We start from the raw sequence: 21700 nt of genomic DNA on the forward strand, positions 1-21700 counted from the left end.
AACTGAATATTGGCCTTTAGATGTCTTCAGGCCAGGACTCTTACCAAACGTGAAATTCGGTGCCGATTGGACATTGCATGTTTAAGTTAGTGTAAAACAAGTCATTTCCTGTTGTCAGCAGGTGGCACTATGATTATAACTGAATATTGGCCTTTAAATGTGTTCAGGCCAGGACTGTTATTGAACGTGTGAAGTTTGTGGCAGATCGGACATTGAATGCCTGAGCTACAACATCTATTCCCATGGCGAAACATCAAACTTTGTCAGGCCACCACGGACATGCCCTTTAACACAAACTTCACAATCTTCACAATTCAACATTGCAAAGGCCTTTAGATTAGACTGACCACATATAAAATTAATGTCATTAAATCCCTATAAGGAGTTTGCTAGATCGCAAAACATGCCACTTCCTGTTGCCAGCAGGTGGCGCTATGGCTATAAATGAATATGGGCACAGGCATGTGTTCAGGACAGGACTCTTATCAAACGTGAATTTTGGTGCAGATTGGACATTGTATGTCTGAATTATATCAACTTCCTGTTTCATGGCGAAACAGAGAAATTTGTCAGGCCGCCACGGACACGCCATTCAACAAAAACTCAAGATCTTCACAATTTAGCATCACAGAGGGCTTTAGAGTAGACTGCCTAAATTTGGTGTTGATCTGTTTGAATCTTTAGGAGGAGTTTGTTTAAATACAACTCAAGAAAGTGGCAAAAACGGCACAATACTTGTCTAGAAAATTCTAAATAACAGACTTCCTGTTGCGTTTCGGACTTCGTGCCACAGGACGAAGTAGGTATTGTATTTTTGTAGGTATTGTTGTGTTACATGTGTCTACTGATTTTTGTACGTGTATGTGAAATGCATCTCGAGATGCACTTTGTTGACATTTTATAGGTGGCACTATTGAGCCAACTTGCCACACCCACTACTCAAACCCACATCAGACATAAATTTTCACCACTTCTGGGGCGTGTGCAAAGTTCAATGAGTTTTCGAGCATGTTTAGAAAATTGAAATTCATTTTGGAGACGAAAAAGAAGAATTTGAGCAATTCCACCAGTGCTCGGGCCCTAAAAATGGTCAGTCTTTCTATGTCTTATAGCCTCTTTCTGTCTACATGGGTGGTCTTGGGTGGAATGAGATTTAGTGAGGACCACTAAAACTCTTGCTATGAGAGACAAAAGTCCCGTTGATGTGAGGTATGAGCCGGCTATATTCTACGTAGGTATCATACAAATGGTCTTCTCTCCCTGATACTGTCTCTAGCCAGAATAGGCTTGAAGTTTTCAATAAGCGTTTGAGGCCTTTTGTTGATGTTTGAGCATTTAACCTTTCCACGGTCAACTAAACTGATGGCTTTCTGCTACCGGATTGATTTTTGTTGTCAGTAGATATGGCCGAGCACTGAAAATATGCGTAAGCTCAGCCAAATCTCTTACCAACGTCAACCGTGCCACCGAGGGTTGTGTTACTTGTGGGCATTTTATCAAGCCTCCTCAGACATGCAACTCAGCACTACATTCCACTCTGAAGAGCATGCCATATTTTCCATCCAGAGAGAGAGAAAGAGAGGGTACAGAGCAAAACAAATGGCCCTAGACAGGCAGTGTTGATTCAGAGGGACGTTCAGAGAAGAGTCACTGACCCTACATGGGCACCTTTCCTGCATATACCAGCACGTATAAGGTAAACCGATAGCCGGTTGAAATATCTCCCACTTACATAAAAGAGACAAAAGCGCAGACAGCACAGACATGGATTTTCTCACAAAGCTGACGAGGTCCCGATTTGGAAATAAATAGTCTATGCCAGGCACATTCAGTGCATGTTGAGTGGAGCGTGGGTCACCCTTCCTAACGCCTGTGTGTTTGTGAAACAGGAGTCATTGTAAACAACAGGGGGTCCTGGTTCTTTATGGCTGTTCACACATATACTGTTTGGAGTTCTAAATACACTTCTGTTCACACACAGTTCAGTTTTGAAAAAGAGTGACAACTGCATAACTCACACACTGCCTGAAATAAAAACTCTGGGTTGGAACTGTAAAGAAATCAAGTTTTCTCAACAGTTCCAATAAAGATTCTTCAAATACTTTAGAGAATAAATATTGAGAAAGATAATTCAGTAATTTACTTTTTAGTGACACCTCACAGTATTTTTACAGGAATTGACTATAAATATATTAAACAAAAATTCTAAAAATAAAAAAGTGGTATTTAATTAATTTTTTTTTTTTTTGCAATACTACTGACAAAAACACATATCGTGCTATGTCAAGCCAACAGCGATTCATCAGGATGAATTTGATGGATGAACTTGCGTCATGTTTGGGGCAAGTTTGTCAAATAGGGTTGTGCCAATTGTAATAGTCTTTATACAAGATATCTTTGACATTTGCTTTAGTTAAAGTTGAGTTTACTTAGAAAAGGAGCTTGACTTTGTTATTCTTTCTGCTGTATGAACAATTTTTGGGTCACACCTGTTAGTAAACAATCACTTGGCGAACATAGCCAAAGATACTCTGGAATATAAACATGTGGTTTATATAGGTGTACATCTAAGCTGATTTTCTGTTCTTAGTTGGTCTAGTTGATGTCACAGTCTGGCTAAGGTGGTATGTCTCTAAACTACTCTAAAACCAGCAAACTAGATCCTCTTCATAAAGCTGGGATATCTGCAGACCAGCTTTGTTTGGGTTCAGCTGTTTTTCTTAAGCAGGGGTGATGTGAACTGGTTGAAGCAGTGATGGGGAATGGGAAGTGATATGTAGGGTCCCATTCTTGCCCAGAGGGGAGGACCCAAGAGTAGGTTCTCGCTTTCAGGGCCAAGCTAACATGTACAGGGAGCAGACACTGCTGTCAGATCTCCCTCACCTCTTCCTGTCAGCCAGCGGCTACATGCGGTCAGGCTGCAGTATATTGGATGCTGTTGTTGACACACACAAACAGACATGGACACACAAATTTGTTACCATGTGCTGAAGTGCAGACTGCATATGTATCTTTTCTTTCTCTTACTTTCATTCTGGGAATACACTGAGAACTTTGGCTATAGCATACAACTTTTATACAGTTGTGCCCATAAGTGTATATACCCCTTGCAGAATATGCAAATATGTTAGTAATTTTAACAAAATAAGAGAGATCATAAAACTTCCATGTTATTCTTTATTTATTTATTGGTTTTTCCTTCTGGAGCATCAGTGAGTGTTTGAACCTTCTGTAATAGTTGCATATGAGTCCCTCAGTTGTCCTCAGTTTGAAAAGATGGATCTCAAAATCATACAGTCAATGTTGGAAAGGGTTCAAATACACAAAAATTCTGGAAAACCAAAGACTTTGTGGGACCTGAAGGATTTTTCTGAAAAACAGCAGGAAGTTTAACTGTTCAGGACAAACAAGGGACTCATGAACAACTATCACAAAACAGAAAAACAGTCGTGGATCATTCAGGAAATGATACACAGTATTAAGATATGTAGACTTTTGAACAAGGTCATTTTTATAAATTTAGTTATTTTTTCTTCTTGTGGAGTATATATAAACATCTGTTACGTGAATTAGCTTATTCAGGTCAGTACTAAATAAAGAATAACATGCAAGTTTCATGATCTCTTTTATTTTGTTAAAATTATAAACATATTTGCATATTCTGCAAGGGGGATGTACACTTATGAGCACAACTGTATATATATTTTAATTTTAATATTTATCATTTTAATTTAATTTTAATAATATCTTTTATAATATCAGTCTCCAGAGACATTCTCAGCCCAGGAAGACTAATTTAAAAAAAAAAAAAAAAAAAAAAAAAAAAAGTAACATAAGTGTGAAAATTTTCATGATTTTCAACATCATTTCAGCATATCCTGCCATTGGAAACCACAATTTTGGCCCTGATAGCACTGGCAGTGACATTGTTGGAGAGAGACACCTCTGGATCCAGTCAGTCCTGTCCTCATAAGTCATATGGACCCATTCCAGTAGGTTTTACTCACTGCCAACTCACATTAACTAATGCAGCTTCTGAAAATATTTGCTTCGTTTATCACAAAGTGTGGCAAGATGAGATTAAATTCACCCTAAAAGGCCCAATTTAGATAAATTAAACTGGCATTTTCATCTTTTCCTAATCTTTCCATCGTCTTGCTGTGTGTGTGGACATGCGAACAATGAAACAAGTATCTTAGAATTAGACTTTATTTTTAACTCTGGCCAGCAGGGAGGCATTTAACCCTGATCACTTTATAGAGCAACTCTGCTTATTGGATGCTATTAGGATTTAGCAAATTTATTTAAACGCATATAGCCTTATAAACAAATAACAGCGGCATTGATGAACCCGATTGAATAACAAGATGCACGTGTGATATAATCATTGTTTTTATGCACATAGAGAGAATTTATTTACATTCTTAATACACATAAGGTAGCATGATTTATTTTTTATTTTTTATTATTCATAGATTAAAAATGTAATGAGCTACTACAGTATTTTAAAATAGATATGTGACAAAAAAAATCAAGGACTTGAGGTGTTATTGGCTCTTGTCACAGCGAGCTGAACAGTTTAGCTCCCCATGAACTGGGCTAATACTTGTCTATTCCGATTAGGATTAGTATGTGTCGCACTGACTCAGGCAGAGCCAGGAAGGGCTTATAATCTAATAAATCTAGATAAAAAACACCGAGATTGGTTTACCGAGGAGAAGGATTTAGCACTGACCATCTCGGAGTGACACTCGGATTAGCCGGGCTTTCTGTGCTGCTCTCTACAGGCAGAGGGCGGCCACAGGAAGCGGGAGGAGGCACAGCGAGATGACCAGGGCTTTATATTGCAGAATAGACAGTGAGTTTAACTGGTAGTGACAAGGTCAGGGTAAGGCTTGTACAAAAAGGCTTTGTTCCATAGGCAGATTAGAAGGCTCTTCCCCAGTTTTTATACTTTTGGATCTTGTAGGACATGTTGTGTGTTAATCCGGGCAGGATAGCGCTGCTGGCGGGAGGTGGAGAGAGGCCTGTGGGAAACATTTGGGCTGAATAAATTTGTGAATTTTCAAATATTTACCATGTGTAGAGGCAGATTTTCTTGAAGTCTTCGGGATGAACTTTGTTTGATATTCTTGCTGAATGATCCATGTATTTCCTTCCTCTGACTGTTTTGATGTGAACGCTTCCATATTTGTGTCTGTTGGCTGTGTGTAGCCGTGGAAACAGGCCAGGCCCGGGCACGTTACAGGACTCCTATTTAACTTGGGTTTGACTGTGCTGTTTGTTTTGATCATTTATTAAATGAAATGGTACTTCAACTCGAATAATAAATTTTTGTATGATGTGCTCCTTCATATAATACGATAAGTAGAGGATTTGTAAAGGTCATTGTTGCTTCATTTATTGTAATTGTGACTTTATTTTTTGTAACTGTGACTTGTCATAATTGAAACTCACCTCAATCTCACAATCTGTAGTTTCTTCTCGCTTTTGTGACTTTTTATCACACAGTGTTTGTTTTCTTCTTATTTAATCTTTAATCTTTAATCTTTTTTTCTAAACTTTTTAAATGTAAATAAAAATAAAAATTTACTTCATTGGTACCCCAATTTTTAACCTCCAAAATGTAGTTTAAATGCAGCTTCAAAGGGCTCTACATGATCCCAGCCGAGGAAGAAGGGTCTTATCTAGCGAAGCAATCTGTCATTTTTTTCAGAAAATAAAAATTTGTGTACTTTTTAAGCACAAAAGCGCGAGTAGCACTAGCTCTGGCACGCGAAACCGCAATGCTACGTACTATTGAATCACGTCAAAAGGTCACACGGAATGTAGGCGGAACTACAGACCCAGTGTTTACAAAGCGAATGCGCAAAGACTAAGGAAGTGCAAGTAAGTCAAACGCTGTTTACAAACAAAAAGGTACAGCGATGTCAGACGATTCTAAAGTTGTAGGAGAAAATGAGATGGAGTTTTTCGCCATGCTCTACCTTTTTGAGCCAGAGTATGAACTTAGACATGATTCGTAGCGTCGTGGACACGCATCCCAAAGCCTGTGCTACACAAGATTTTGTGCTTAAAAAGTATAAAAAAAATTATTTTTCGAAAAAAATTACAGATCGTTTCGCTAGATAAGACCCTTCTTCCTCGGCTGGGATCATTTCGGTGGCACCAATGAAGTCCATTATATGGAGAAAAATCCTGAAATGCTTTCTTCAAAAACCATAATTTCTTTACGACTGAAGACAGAAAGACATGAACATCTTGGATGACAAGGGGGTGAGTAAATTATTTGTAAATTGTTGTTCTGGAAGTGGACTTCTCCTTTAACAACGAGACTGTATTTAGCAAATTAAAAGCCCTGCTGAAAAGAAAAATCGTAATGAGGTAAAGGGACTGGATAAATGCTATTTAAATTATTTAAAATAATATTTATTGAGTTTTTTATGTAATATTGATGAAAGCATCAATATTGTAACTGATTCTCGTAACTGAGACTTAAAGTTGCCCCTATTATGCCATTTTTAAGGTTCCTATTATTGTTTTGGGAGTCTCCTACAATAAGCATACGTGCATACGAGGTCAAACAATGCTTTTGTTTTCTTAAAATGTGCATTTAATATTACCTCATTTTCCAACGATTCTCAAATGATTTGTTCGAAGCAGTTCAAAGATTCAGTCTCTCTAAACCCCTCCTTTCCCACTGATTGGTCAGATGGCCCAGTCTGTTGTGATTGGTCTACCGCAAACAGCATGTGTCAGAAACGATGCACCCATTGTCATAATTCTGTATTTTAAGCTTTTTAAAAAATTTTATCATACTTACAGGTTTTGATTCACTGGAGCCAGCTGGTCCAAATACTCTGGGTACTGAGCCAGTAAAATTCAGTATAAATATTTGAGGGTGGGTGAAGATGTTCGCGGCCAGCCAATGTAGCACTTAGGCAGGCATTATGCTAATGTGTTATCCCTTGACAGGTACAAATGACTCGTATAGGCTGTTCAGAGTTGATTCTTTCTTTTGGGAGACCGAAACTTTATTTATCGTGCATTTTTGGACTTTACAACTTTACAGATTGTTTACATTCAAATACGGCTACATTACACACTACATGAAAGGCAGTATTCGAAATGGCATAAGGGCACTTTCTTTAAACTTAATCCTACAATTACCTATTTATTTACTCTTAAAAGTGGACTTCTATTGACCGTATGTAAAATATTAATTTGAGACATTGCCATATGGTTAATAAACATTGCAATAGGACATTATCATGAAAGAACCAACTGTGTTTTAGACTGAGATTGAGCTATTACTTTAAATGTGCAACCACACTGGCTAGAAAAAAAAAAAAACATTATTTGAGCTAAAGAAGCAGTGTTTATGATATCATTGTTGATTTTACATGTTATTTAGTCATTTAGTTTATTTTCCCCCAATGAAGTAAATAGGTAGTAAATACATAACTAAAAAACAGCTGCCCTTGGACGTTGCCAAGATGTCCACAAAGTGAGACTTTGATACTTTTCCCTTTATCTCACTAACCTTTCTATTATCTGATATTTTTGTTAAATTGTTTTATGGGTTACAAATGTAAGTGAGAATGGAATAATTCCAAAGTGTCATTGGTAAATGGAAGCATTTTTTTTGTGATACTGCAGCTTATAATTGTCTTAAGTCTGAAGATACAGACAAATAGTGAAAGTAAATAACTAAATAAATAAATGCTCAGTCCATCTATAAACCACTGAGCTTTTCTGGTGCTGGTGTTTAAAACCGTGACCTGTCATTCTAATATTTGAGTTTATTAACAATTCAAAGAGTTGCTCACTATCTTAAGCAGAAGAGTTTCAAAGGCAAAAGAGCACAGCCCCACCAAAACGCTTTTCCTCTTTCCTTGGGAGACAGTTAGCAATATCGTCTGGCAATTAAGAAGAAAACGAGAGAGAAATGGAAAAGCCAATTACCTCTCAGAGTTAGCTAAAGGCCATTTAAACAGTGTGCCCATGACATAATAATGTTTATTGTAAATATTATAGTCAGAGCCGGAGTGAGCCTGGCGTGAGAGGGAGGGAAAAAATGGCATCAGTCTGAGACAGAGAATAATTTATTAAGATCTGAGATGCGCCAATTATGTGGAAAGGACCAAAAAGAAAAAAAAAAAAATCAAACTCTCCAGGAACCGCATACATGATTGCAATCTTGATTAAATCCCCCTGGATCTAATGAGTTGATTTTCTGCTGTTAATATTGCATTGGCTGATGATGGATTCGTTAAGATAATGGAACGGAGCTAAAATATAAATGACTCCCTGTCAAGGAGCAGATTTTTGTCATTTTGCGGCTGACACCTCCACCGTGGGGATTTGCTAAGGCTCTTTTTTTGAGCCCAGATTGGCCAGATCTGGAATACTAATTTTCTCCTGCCAAGACTCATGATGCCAAAGCACACCCCCTCCCACACGCTTGGTAAATATCCCCTTTTTCATCCGAATAAAGGCAGCTGGGATGAAACATTACATGTGCATGTCTGCTTCATACCGACTAATAAAGGCCATTTACAATCCGAGATGTTTTCAACGTAAACATTTTCATTTTTTCCCCCACCTTTTGTTGTTTTTCAGGCCGTAATGATCCGCAGAAGAAATGTGTGAGTGGATGAAAGCCATCGGGTGCTGATGAACTGGTTGTATTGACTTGTTTCTGGAGATGAATAAATGTTGCGGCCCGACTCGGGCGCGGATCTGGCCCGCTGGATCCGCCTCACTTCATATTAAATGGCCTGTCACTTAGGCCAACAAGATACATGAAATGTGCTCCGTGTAGCATATTGATCTCTCGCTTTACTCGAGTCGCACGAGCAGGTTATACAGATGTGTAGATGAAAGTTAATGCAAAAAGCATTTCTCTAACCAAGACTGGGAATTAGTGGAGATTATGCGCTGGCATTGATAGCGGTGAAGCAGAGATCATGAATCAGACTGAAGGTGGGTAGTTATGGTAACATGGCTAATCAAATGTGCCAGGGAGGTTCTCGGTGGAAATGAAAAAAGTTCCGTAACGGGGTGATGTATGAACTCTCGAGGCGTAAGTATAACAAATTGCTCTCGGCGAGATTAAAAATCGTATTAAAGTCAACACGAAATGCAGTTCGCTACCCATTTTCCTACTTACGCATTTTTGAGTGTAACAGGATATTTAATCCGTTGTTATCCAAGTGTTTGGAGGAAGTGGTTCAGTTCGTCAGCCCCTGCTGGTATGAATGTGAACTACACCATCTATATGGCCATTCTGATTATGACTAGCCTGTGGTTTCTGATTAAATTTATTAATAAATTAATTAAGAAGTGTATTTATTTTTACATTTATCTATGCATGTATATATTATATGAATGTTTAATTTCAATTTTATTTAAAAAAATTTATAATTTTGTTGTTTTTTTAAAAGAGGTCAATATATAATAAATGTATAGTTTTTATCCAGTTTTATTTAAATTTTAGTTATTTGTGTACATCAGGTTAAACTAAATGACTATGAGAAATGTTGCCTCAGAAACTAGCCTCAGTTTAAATTTTTTATATTTTATTTTATTTCAGTTAACATTTATTTGAAGTACCAATTTATTTATTTATTTTTTACTGTTTCGAGTTAACTATAGTAAATACTGTATATTATCGCAATATAATACATTTTTTTAGATTCTTTTTTCGTTAACAAATATGGGCCACAAAACCAGTCATAAGGGTCAATTTTTTGAAATTGACATTTACACAAAGCTGAAAGCTGAATAAATATGCTTTCTATTGATGTATGGTTTGTTAGGATAGTACAATATTTGGCCGAGATACAACTATTTAAAAATCTGGAATCTGATGGTGCAAAAAAAAAATAAAAATAAAAATATTGAGAAAATCACTTTTAAAGTTGTCCAAATTAAGTTCTTACCAATGCATATTACTAATCAAAAATTGAGTTTTGATATATTTATGTTAGGAAATGTACAAAATAGCTTCATGGAATATCCTAAATATTTTTGGCATAAAAGAAAAATCTATCATTTTGACCCATGCAATGCTTTTTTTGCTGTTTTTACAAATATATCCGTGCTACCTGAAACTGGTTTTGTGGTCCAGGGTCACAAATGTGTAATAAATAAAGGGCAGGAGCACGTATTTAGAAGTAGATAGGGTCAGTTTTGATTTCATGTCGGCCACGAGATGAGCTCACTTCCCAAACGTCTTTGCCTTTTCTCCCGATTGTCTTAATCGCAATTGTGGTCGGTTTTCATGCTCTCGCTGACCTCGACTCCCCCTCCCGACCCCCTTCTCTTTTTTGTCATATTACCGGGGAAACAGCGTGATAGAAGCTCACCCCCGGCCCTTTCTTCCATGTGTCACTTTTTTTGTCTCGTTACATGGTTTTGCTAAAAAGTTCTTTAATCAATCAAGTACGAGGCAGAAAATAGGCTTTGTCACGGCCGGGCCCAGGGTCGTGTGATGCTCGCTTTGCGCGGTGACAGCTCCTCAAAAGGGCCAGAAAGGAATATTTTGAGAGGAAAATAGTGGTTTCCATGGTGCCGGCACTTGTTGCACATCGCTCACCATTCTTTGCTCCCACGTGAGCGCCGGATTTCAAAGAGATGGACGACAAAAATTAGGGCAGGAGGGCAGGGTGGGGTGCAGAGGTAGCTGCCCCTCGGCCCAGTGTCCTTCTCTCCAGCAGGCAGCGGAGAATAGCACCGAGAAGTGACAGCAAAAAGGGGGGCCTTCTCGCCTCTGTCAGCTCTGCATAAGCAGCGCTATTAAGTAAATGTTCGATTTTTCATTGTGCCACAGCCGTTGAATAGCGACTCAGAGGGGAGTACGTAAAGAATGAAAAGGTCTGAGCCAGGGAGGAAAGGCTGCTCGCTTTAATGGCTCCCAAAGTATGTCATCTGAATCATGTAATTAGCGATTAGCTTTTATTTGGGCCGAGTCTGCGTCCACCAGAAAGGGTTCCCGAGTTTCTAATTTTATAAGTTACAAACACAGCCAGGAAATGGAAACAATGGATCGGCCATAAATCCTAACTAAGAGGACAGAGGATTGTTATCTCAAGCTGTTTTGTATGCTACTTTGAATGTGTATGTTCCTGTTTTTAATTATTAAACCTACAGGTCCTCTGTGGATTCTCTGGGAGCAGCTAACTTCACTTTCAGGATTAGGAAGCTGTCATGTAGGAGTTTTGTCATGCACGTACTCTGAACGACTCTGGGGTTTTAAAGAAAATCAAGTTCTGCGGAAGAAAAAAAAATCTTTAATGGATGTTTTCTTCAAGGTGTGAGAAGCACATTAACAGAACTTGCTCTCCTGGTTCGTGCGCTTAGAAGTATATTTCATGCCTGATTTGATCCGAGCACGATCTTATGGCGAGACCGATTTCACCTTTCGATGCTTTTCTGTTTGTGAAATGACTTAATAAGGTCAACTTTTGTGTGTGTGCGCGTGCCAGGGCTACTTTAAACAATTTGCAATAATTTCCATAGCATCATCACCAGCCACAATAACAAACAAGGTTACTGTTTCCCTTCAACGCTTCTTGTCATGTACATGACCGTTTTTGTGTTTCTAGCGCTGAGAGAAGTGCGGCGCTCATCACTTTCTGTTGGTTTAACAGGTGTCGCGGCTTCCGCGCGGGTTTGTTAAAAAGTACACCGCGCTCTTGATTGAGTTACCTAACTAATAAGACTAGCCCACGGTGGGTATAACTGTGATGGCGACTGAAAGGTAGCATCTAAATGTCATGTTTTCATGTCAACTGTCCGCTGCATAATTTCCCCGCCGAACGAAGCCCAGTCGTATGTGTCAATAATTGGTGAGCTAGTTTGTCTTTGAGATCCTCTGCAATCTGCTGTCAGTCTTCAGTAAAGGTTAAGGGGGTGCTGGGATATCTTCCTTGATGGCGTTTTATCATGCGAAGCATGCCCTGTTTCCTGATGAATATATTAAAATTATTACTGTGCAAACAGACTTTCTAATTACTGACCTGCTTGCCATTGTACTCTGCGTTCTTTCTTCATGTTTTTTTCCCCTCTCTCTCCCTCGCTCGCTCTCTCTCTCTTTCTTCATGCCTTGTTTATTTATCTGCACCAGTGAATACAGAATAGTCAGAGCAATGTCATTTCCATCCACATGAAAATGATTTTGAAAATGCCAATCTTGCCTATTATACAGTGTAATTACAAGTCTGTTTTTTTATCGTATCTTTAACCAATGGGGAGACCCTTGAGAGGGTAAATATCTCATCTATGTTCTGTTCCAAAACCTAGCGAGCTGCCTACAGAGGCAGCATTGTGAGGCGTCGCAATGGGTAGGTAACTTAATTACGCTGCCTTGTTTTAGTCAGATTTTAAGGCAGTATTATTTGCAGCGAAGACAATCCCTGAATGCATTGTGACTAACTGATCGAATTTTTTTTTTATATAAATAAACAATTTAAATATTTAGTTGTAGCGCACATCCCAGCCAGTAAATTGCAATAAGCTTTGTGCTGTGTTACTTTTGATATGAAACAAAGGCTCAGATTTCAAATTCTGTCCATTTTATTACAGTATTCAAACAATAAATGCCGCTGTTTAATGTGGAGTGACCGATTGCTGCAGCACCTTAGTTCAAGAGAAGCGGCAGCGTGAAGCGCACATGAACTGATCTCCTCCGCTTTAATACCAGTTACAGCACAAAATAAACATGAATGAACATTCGAAGTATGTTAAAAGAAAGAGTACAACTTAACCAAAATCTGTATCCTGTATCATGTAATCTCTCGACCAGTATTCCAACCGCACAAAGACGTCAATATAACAGCTTGTAAGCAATGTCATGTAACGTCACATTTACCTCAGAAAAAAAAAACATTTGGTGACCATAAACTCAGCTATAAATAAGTCAGCTGGAAAATGAACTCTAGAATGTATGAATGCATGTATTTATGCAAATCAGTTAATTTTAACCCTAAATATGATAGCCTAGTAATGTAGTACTAATGCAGTGCAATGTATATTTTACAGCATTAGTTGAGAGATTTTTTTCTTCTTGAGAAAATTTGGCATGTACTGTACCTGAGATATATCCAAAATAATAAAGATTGCAAGCTTGTAAATCAGAATCAGAATTTGTGTCAAAATCCAGCCCTATAAACCATATTGCAAAAAAATCAGTATAATTAAAATGGGTTGTTTTATCTAATATTAGTGTTTATTTATTTTTATGCTATATTAGCTTAGCCACATGTTAACATGTTGCTAAGCATCAAACTCGACGCTGTTTGTGTGGTTTGTAGAGTTAGTTCCAAATTATTCCCTTTTGAGGTTCCATGATGGGGCGCTCCCTTAGAAAACAGTTGTCTATAGGTAGTAGACAATGAAGCAACTCGTGTGTAGATGAGTGTAGAGGTGAAAAAAGGTAAATTTTAATATATAAACGTGTTTTTCTCACAATGAAGTTGCATGAAATCTCAGGTCTGTATACACAGCTCGCTTGTTAGGGAGCATCTTAGTAATCAAAGAACACACAACATCATCAGCAACTCAACAGAGATGCAAGAGAGACTCAACTTATGCTTGATTTTAGCATGTTGCTAAGCTAACAGTCAATACTCTATGCATAAAAACACAAACGCTCACAAATACTAGGTACAATGCTCTATATTTAATTGCAATAAACTGAGTTTATTGAGAATTTACAAAAACTGAGTTGCCTCTCTGCCTACTACATAGGCAGCTGCTTTCTAAGGGAGCATCTTAATTGTCACGGAACCTAATAAGTGATTTATTTAGTATGATTAACATTGCCAGCAACTGTACACGCTGCACAAGAGAGACTCAACTTAAGCTGAATGTTAGCTAACAGTGTTAAAATAAGAATAAAAATAAATAACACGCAAAAAAATATAGGGTGCAATATTTCATTTTTAATTATGCCACACACCAGACGTTTTGTTGAAACGTTTTGCTACTGAATAAAATAGTAATTTTAGGACTTACCCAGAATGATATTAGACAGAATTGGGCAGAATGAAAAGATCAAACATGCATTATAACACAGGTTACATAATTGTGCCCGGATGGGGTATAGGTGTGTCTCTTATATTTGCAAGAATGAGGAATACCACACTTTCTCATGTGTGAAAGAAAAAACTTGGCAAAGACTCTCAAGCAGATCACCATAAATCTCAAACATGCACTTGATTAGCCTCTCTATTATGTTTGTGTTCTCGTCGCATTGGTGAAGAATGTGAAATATGGGGAGGTTGGAAAACAGTCACATTCCTCCTAGTTTCAGGCCGGCTTTTGTTCTATTTCCTTCTCAGCAGGTTTCTCGAGATCCCAAGGCATAAAATGCAACATTTTCTTTGCGGCCTTTTATAACGTACACCCTGTCGTGGCGTGCGTATGACGTGAGCTGGCGATGTGCGGCGCGCCAAACGTGTTATTAAAGTCACCTATTTACCGGCACATTCCGCCCGCGCCACTTCATGCAAAAGGGCAAGCCTGTTGTTTACTCTGCGCCGGAGATGTTGCACAGGGGTTTGATCTGGGGAGTTGATAGGAGCGGCAATTTAAAGAGAGGACACTGCAGCTCCCAACAAAAACAATTAAAGGAAAATGAAAGGCAGCCCCTACGGGTTAAAAATAGAAAATTAGCAACATGGATGCTGGAATGCACGGCTCCCCCTCATCCCAAACTTACGGGGCCTGCATTGTTATGTACGATCAGATCTGCCAGTTCCTCCTCTAAGCTCCTTGTCACATTTTGACTTAATGAAGTGCAACTTAGAAGGGAATTGGGTTCATCATGCTAGTCGCACGATGCTCCCTTGTTGTAGCAAACAGGGGCGGCGTGGGACCAGAGCGCTACAGCGCGAGTCGTTATCATTCCGGTCAGTCTGTTTAACACAAAATTAAACAAAGAACTAATTAGTGCCTCATGAATTAATAACTGCACTGTTGCCGAGTAGAAGTTAGGTTGCTGAGGGGAGATATAAAATAAGTAGGAAGATCAGGTTAGAATTATTATTACTTTTTCGCCTGCTTGTGCTCTCAAGGTTAGGAAACTTTGGTGTTTGCGACAGTCTCATTTAGGTGTTTGTTTTCCTGTGTGTGTGCATTAACTTTTTCTACATGATTGGCTAAACTTCAGATCCCATGACATCGCTTGGCAAGGGTGGTTTTCTTGCTGTTGACATATGAATTAGAGAGTGTGGGCGGGGTTTATCAAAAAGCTCATCCTACTATTTTGATAGCCAATCAGCTTTACATCACTCAGTAATAAATCACAAATTGCTACTTTACTGTTGAAAAAAAACCACTATGGTTATGAGCTGGTTATGAGCTCGTCCTAAGCAACTAGCTCCTGCTCAGGACCAGCTTAGGACTAGTCTCACGTAGCCGGACCTTCAGACTGACGGCAGAAGGTCTGGAAACTTTGGCCCCTTTGAATGGCCAAGGCCCACCCAAGAGGCCAAATGACTGACAGGTAAAGCAACCAATCATGTTTAGTTTTGTGCCGTGTCATGTTTAGGGGTGTGGAAATGTTGCCACAATTACAGACCCGGTGTGTAAAACTCTAAAAATAGAACTCTAAACATTTTTGACAAATCCAGCATTTAGTTGATTCTAATAGGCGCTCGTCGTCACAGCTGTAGACACGACGGCTTTCTTCTTTCGTTAGGGGGCTTGGTGCCACGGCCATTGTTGTTTCCAGGCAAGACGTTAAAGAACGCGACACTCGTCTCCTGGAAATTCCGTAAAATCTAACCAATCCGATGACGACTTCGAAACTCCTGAAGTGTTTCCAGCTAAGTGTGCCCTATGCATCAGACGTTTAGCCAGTGTTCCGTGGGTGTGACATATGAGGCTGAGAATAGCTCAGGACCTGACTAAGGACCAGCTTAAACCAGCTCAAAACATAGGAAATCAGCATATGCTGTTTTTTTCAACTGGGTTGTTAGTTAGTCACAGGGGGAGGGGCTTTCTGAGTAGAGAGCAGCTAATTGGACAAAAGTCTGTGTGGTATAGAATGAGTCATCAATATTTTGGGTGTGTTTTTCTGTAGGAGTAAGAGAAATTGTGTAATGTGAACATTTTGTAAGAATGTATTATGTCATTTTTTTTAGGTGTACACTAGAAAAAACACATAGACTAAAAGCCAAAAACAAATGAAAATCTCAATATATTAAACTGATGATGATTCAGATGAAAAAAGATTACAAGACACTGAAAAAAAGATGGAAACCACTGATTTGTTTGCTTGTGCATCCAAAACAGCTGACGTAGCAACTCTTATTTAGCCAATCACGTGAGTTTGAGGCGGAGCTTTCAGGTTGCTTGACCAATAGCAGGCAGGGTAAGTGTTTTGGAAACCTGTTTGAATCAATAATTCATTAAAGCTATTTTTGCAGTTCCAGTTGGTGTCGCTAGTGGCACAAAAATTAGACAGTTGTCCTTTAAACAAACATTAAAGTGATACAGTTATGTTGCAGAGTGAGGAATAACTAAGAATTACTCTGCTGTGTGCACATCTCATAGTGTTAAACAATGCTTATCTCGCTCTCTCATCCACGCTCAGTTAGGCTCTGCTGTTCAAACCACATATATCACCAGACATCTCATCATGGATGTTTGCTTACAGAGAAATCAGAAGAAAGTGGTCACAGTTGGCTTGGCTTTACTGCCCACTGTAATATGAGTGTTGTGCTGGCCTTGGTTAATGCACGCCGGCCAAGGTCATAGTGGCTAATAAAATCCTCCCTCAATCAGATTTTAGGATTACTGATTCTAAGTAAATTATCATCGGCAGGCCACGTTGGAATATTTGCGAAAAACTGGCTAACTGATGGCACACCTGCTCTCCTAGGCTCCGATGAGTAATGTGAGGGGGGTTTGTGGTGGGTTTCTGTCACCTGTCAGTCCCCACCAACTGCGACACCATACAGTAGGATTCTGTGTGTATGCAATGGGTCACAACGGGGGCCTTTGAGAGCCTTTTGTTCAGTCAGCACTGAGTTTCTGCACCCAGAATGCTAAGGGGGAAGACATATCTGCACATTTAGACACTCAGCCAGTATGCGCTCAGTGTGGATATGGGGGTATTAATGGAGTGTTTTATGTAAAGCCTGATAAATAGGGGTTTGGATTTTATTTACTCTAAAGTGTTTATTTCTCTCTGTCTTGCAGATGAAGTAAGCCTGTGAGTGGAGTGACTTTTTCTGTCAGAGAAAGAGAAAGGTAGGGGAAGCATGCACATTGACCGATGGCTCATGTTAAGTTCATTTTCAGAAAATTTACATGGTTTTATTCATATATTGAATAGCCTTGTGCAATGATTACAGTTGTATATTGTTATGCACTCTATTGTATATGCTAATCTTTTTATGCCTTCTGATTAACATAAAATGACAAATGCTGAAAAAAAACTTTTCTTTATGAATAAAGTGAAAGGGATCTTGGACTGCCAGGCACAAAAATTACAAAAAGCACAACAACTTTTCAAAAGTTTGGGGTTAGATTTAAAAAAAAAAAAAAAAAAAATTTTTGTAAGAAGTATCATATGCTGCATCTATTTAATCACAAATACATACAAAAATATGATTATTAAATTGTATTACAATTTAAAATAAGTGTAATGTTTTTTTTATGGTAAAGCTGAATTTTCAGCATATTATTTGTAATATCTAATATTTTATCAATTTTATCAAATTTTATTTTTGTGGAAACCAGCCTATTCAGGATTTTTCAAGGAATGAAAAGTTTAGTAGAACACATGTTATTTGAACATTATAAATTGAAATACAATTTTTTACTGTCACCTTTGATCAGTTTAGGGGATCATAAAATAAAATAAAATAAAATAAAATAAAATAAAATAAAATAAAATAAAATAAAATAAAATAAAATAAAATAAAATAAAATAAAATAAAATAAAATAAAATAAAATAAAACAAAATAAAATAAAATAAAATAAAATAAAATACTTTTGAAAAGTGAATTTGGAAAAAATGAATACAGTGTATAAATCATATTGATTGCTTTTATGGAGCTTTCATCATATTTATATTGTGGTTTGAATCCTTACTGAAACATGAAAGCTTGCCATTGATATCCACGGGCAGTACTTCTCCTTTCACAAAATAAAGTCAAACAGTGAGTGATTACATGTTGGCAAAATGTTAATTTCCCTGTTTTAGGTTTCAAGGCGATGCTGTGATATATTGCAAACTTTTTCACTGTTGCTCTGAGGTTGCTGTGTTTGTTAAAAGTGCATGCAGCTTAGCACACAGTTTTCCATTATCATCATATTTACTGTAGCACTTGACAGCTGCCATCTCGATAAGCATAAGATGCCACAAATGATTAATACAGCTCACGGAAGTTTACGGACAAAGTTAAGAGCATAAAGATTTGCTCTCTGGGATGAATGACACTCTTTTCCATGGCTTTGCCCGTGGCTCCTGAGTCAGCAGCGATCTCAGCGGAGAGAAGTGATGTTGTGCGTTGTCTCGTGTCAGTCTCGGGGTCATCCTCATGTCCAGGGGGTGCTGGCCTGACCATGATACGCAGCTCAGAGAAACCAACACCCCTTTTGTCCTGCCAGTGTCTTTCAGCGCAGGGCGAAATACACACTTGCAGCATCAATCACGGGCAAACTATGTCTAAACAATGTCTCGGCAGCCACCGGCAGTCATGCATGGCTGGGCAAGGAATGGAGAGAGAACAACACAGATCATGCTTTTTGTGTCAGGCGATATGTGGATAAGATGTTCTACGATTCGAACATCTTTGTTCTTTAGAGGCTTTTTGAAGCTCGTTTTTTCTTGTAAGATAACAGCGTTTGGTTTTGCTATCAGGTAGGGGTGGGCGGCAAGAGTCACGGTAAAGGTATACGTCACAATTTAACAATTTATTTATTATTTTTTTCGTCCAACATTTAATAATTTTATGAATTAATTTAAAATGTAATAAAAATGTAGTTGTTTTGCTTAAAATTTGTACATAATTGTAATTTTTTTTACTTGTTGGACTTTAACTTAAATATAAAATTATTTTAGTTAATCTGGCTTCTGTTTAAAAACAGGTTCATTTTATGTGGCGCTTATAATGAAACATTTTAAACCATAATACGATACATATACAATAGGCACCAGGTAATTTCATGCAATAGATTGACACATTACTACGTTGCATTTCATATACGGTTATACCCTTTCAAGTCAAAGCGATGTTTTTCTGCGTCTCGGTCTAATAAGCCAGATGCTTTAGGAGTCCCTCTTCGCATTCAGACATAGGACAGTGTGCCAAGCCAGGCAGCCCCAGCATCATGACCCAATTCTCTCCTCATTGCAACCTGAATGGCTGGAGTATAGTTAGCTTAATTGGGTTTTGATATATTTAATTCGGCTAATCAGCCAAACTGGCTCCAACATGGGGCCTTGCATGCCTTTTCCCTTCCCCAAAAGCTCCCAGAGACCAGGCGGGTGCAGCGCAGAAGCCTCCCAGAATGGATTCCCTCTCAAACAGTGGGAAGAAAATTAAACTGCCAAATTTGTTTTTGTTGGTTCAGGCCTTCTGCGGGGAGTTGGAAGGCTTTTAATTGCGCTTGCTGTGAAGAATTGGATGAGCTGTTTTTAAGACAACAAAAAGCAGGCTCCCTCTCGCTAGACCGCCGAACTGGGCTGTTTTCAGAGATCGCTTGGGTCAAATGTAGTGCAAAGACAGATTGCGGAGACCATTCTCTCTTATTTACGTAATTACAGACATTGATATATTAAACCCTCTTTTTTATATGCCCGAGGAGAGCATGTATCTGCTGAGTTAACAAGTTACATTGTCAGCTTACTTTCCTTTGGTATATCAGTCCAAACTGTGATAACAAAAAAGCCATCACCTCTTTTGTACGCCGTCGCCTGTTTACTTTTTCTCTTTTTGCCTTCGATTTTTTTGGCCTTTGAATTTTTTTCCAGTGTGTCAAAACAAGAAGAGGCTACATGGAAACGGCAGCCCTGTGTAAATATTTATGATGTAACATCTCCATGTGAATAGACTTTCTCTCTAGCCCATCCATCAAACCCGCCACCTCCTCAAATCGCCCCCTAAACCGCCCCCAACGCCCGGCCGCCACTCAGGCCGCAGGAAGCCAAGACAGGAGCATCGCGTTCCCCTCGCGCTCAAAGTAATTGTTTTTCTTTTGAACCGGGGCCTCCGGGCCGCCACATCTTTTGAGACCGTGGTCTCTTGCCTTTCACAAACCCTGAAACTTCAAAGCCTATAGGGCTTTTTGTCTCAGTGGTACGTCCACTGGCCCCCAAAATGGTGCGACAGGGAAATGTGATGTAGGTCAAATTACAGCAGTTGCGCTTATAAAAAGTGAAATTTCTTAGCTTGTCGACGGAAGGCCTTGGTTACCTCTCATGTCAAATGGCCCAGTCCAAAGTTAACACATGCCAAATGCAAAATGAGATTTGATGATTAAATACCACAAGTAAAACTTTTTTTAATACATGACTGATAAAAGCCAACAAAAAGTTACTAAATATTATGCATATTATTATACGTACATTTATAAATGTAATATTTAAAATTAATTTATTTATTATTAAAAAGTTATCAGATAATTATCAAATTGCTTGAAACATCAATTACATTTTTATTATATTCAATTGCTAAAATTTATAACCTGGATTACACTACGAGTCAAAAGTTTTTGAACAGTAAGATTTTTAGTGTTTCTTTAAAAGAATTCTCTTCTGCTCACCAAGCCTGCATTTATTTGATCCAAATTACAGCAAAAGCAGTAATATTGTGTAATATTTTTACTATTTAAAATAACTGCTTTCTATTTTAATGTTTTAAAATGTAATTTATTCCTGTGTAAATATACAGCATCATTACTGCAGTCTTAAATATCACATGATCCTTTAGAAATCATTCTAATATGCTGATTTGCTGTTCAAGACACAGTTTTTGTTATTATTATTATCGTCAATATTTAAAACAGTTAAGTATATTTTTTCAAGATTCTTTGATGAATAGAAAGATCCAAAGATCAGCATTTATAAATAAAAAGCTTTTTTAACATTATACACTATACCATTCAAAAGCTTGGAGTCAGTGTGTGTGTGTGTGTGTGTGTGTGTGTGTGTGTGTATATATATATATATATATATATATATATATATGCATTTGGGTGGGGGTGGGGGATTATAGCAAGGACGCTTCAAATAGAAGACATTTATAATGTTACAAAATTTTTCTATTTCAGGGAAGTGCCGATGTCTTTTCATCAAAGAAACCTGAAAAAATTATACTCAGCTGTTTTCAACATAATAATAATAATAATAATAAATGTTTTTTGAGCAGAAAATCAGAATATTAGAATGATTTCTGATGGACCATGTGACTGCAGTAATGATGCTAAAAAATCACCTTTGAAATCACAGGAATAAATTAGATTTTAAAATATATTCAAATATAAAACAGCTATTTTAAGTGGTGAAAATATATTCAAAAAATTACTGTTTTTACAGTATTTTGGATCAAATAAATGCAGAAAAGCAGAAGAGACTTCTTTAAAAAACGTTAAAAATTTTGTCTGGTAGTGTATGTCCAATATATACAATGTTGGAAAAAAAAAACTTTGCAGAGACCAGAATGCATATATATGGAACAA

At 37.9% G+C, this 21700-nt stretch overlaps 1 protein-coding gene across 15 annotated transcripts in view; it reads left to right on the plus strand.

Moving 5' to 3' along the window:
- casz1 (castor zinc finger 1) overlaps nucleotides 1–21700 on the plus strand; it is a 234777-nt gene that overhangs the window by 115888 nt on the left and 97189 nt on the right. For all 15 annotated transcript variants that reach the window (XM_051097448.1, XM_051097449.1, XM_051097441.1 and 12 more), the window contains one exon: nucleotides 17212–17262. The gene's annotated coding sequence lies outside the window, so the exon portion shown is untranslated. The remainder of the gene's footprint in view (nucleotides 1–17211; nucleotides 17263–21700) is intronic.

This window comes from Labeo rohita, chromosome 23, assembly GCF_022985175.1.
Source record: "Labeo rohita strain BAU-BD-2019 chromosome 23, IGBB_LRoh.1.0, whole genome shotgun sequence".
Lineage (NCBI taxonomy): Eukaryota > Metazoa > Chordata > Actinopteri > Cypriniformes > Cyprinidae > Labeo > Labeo rohita.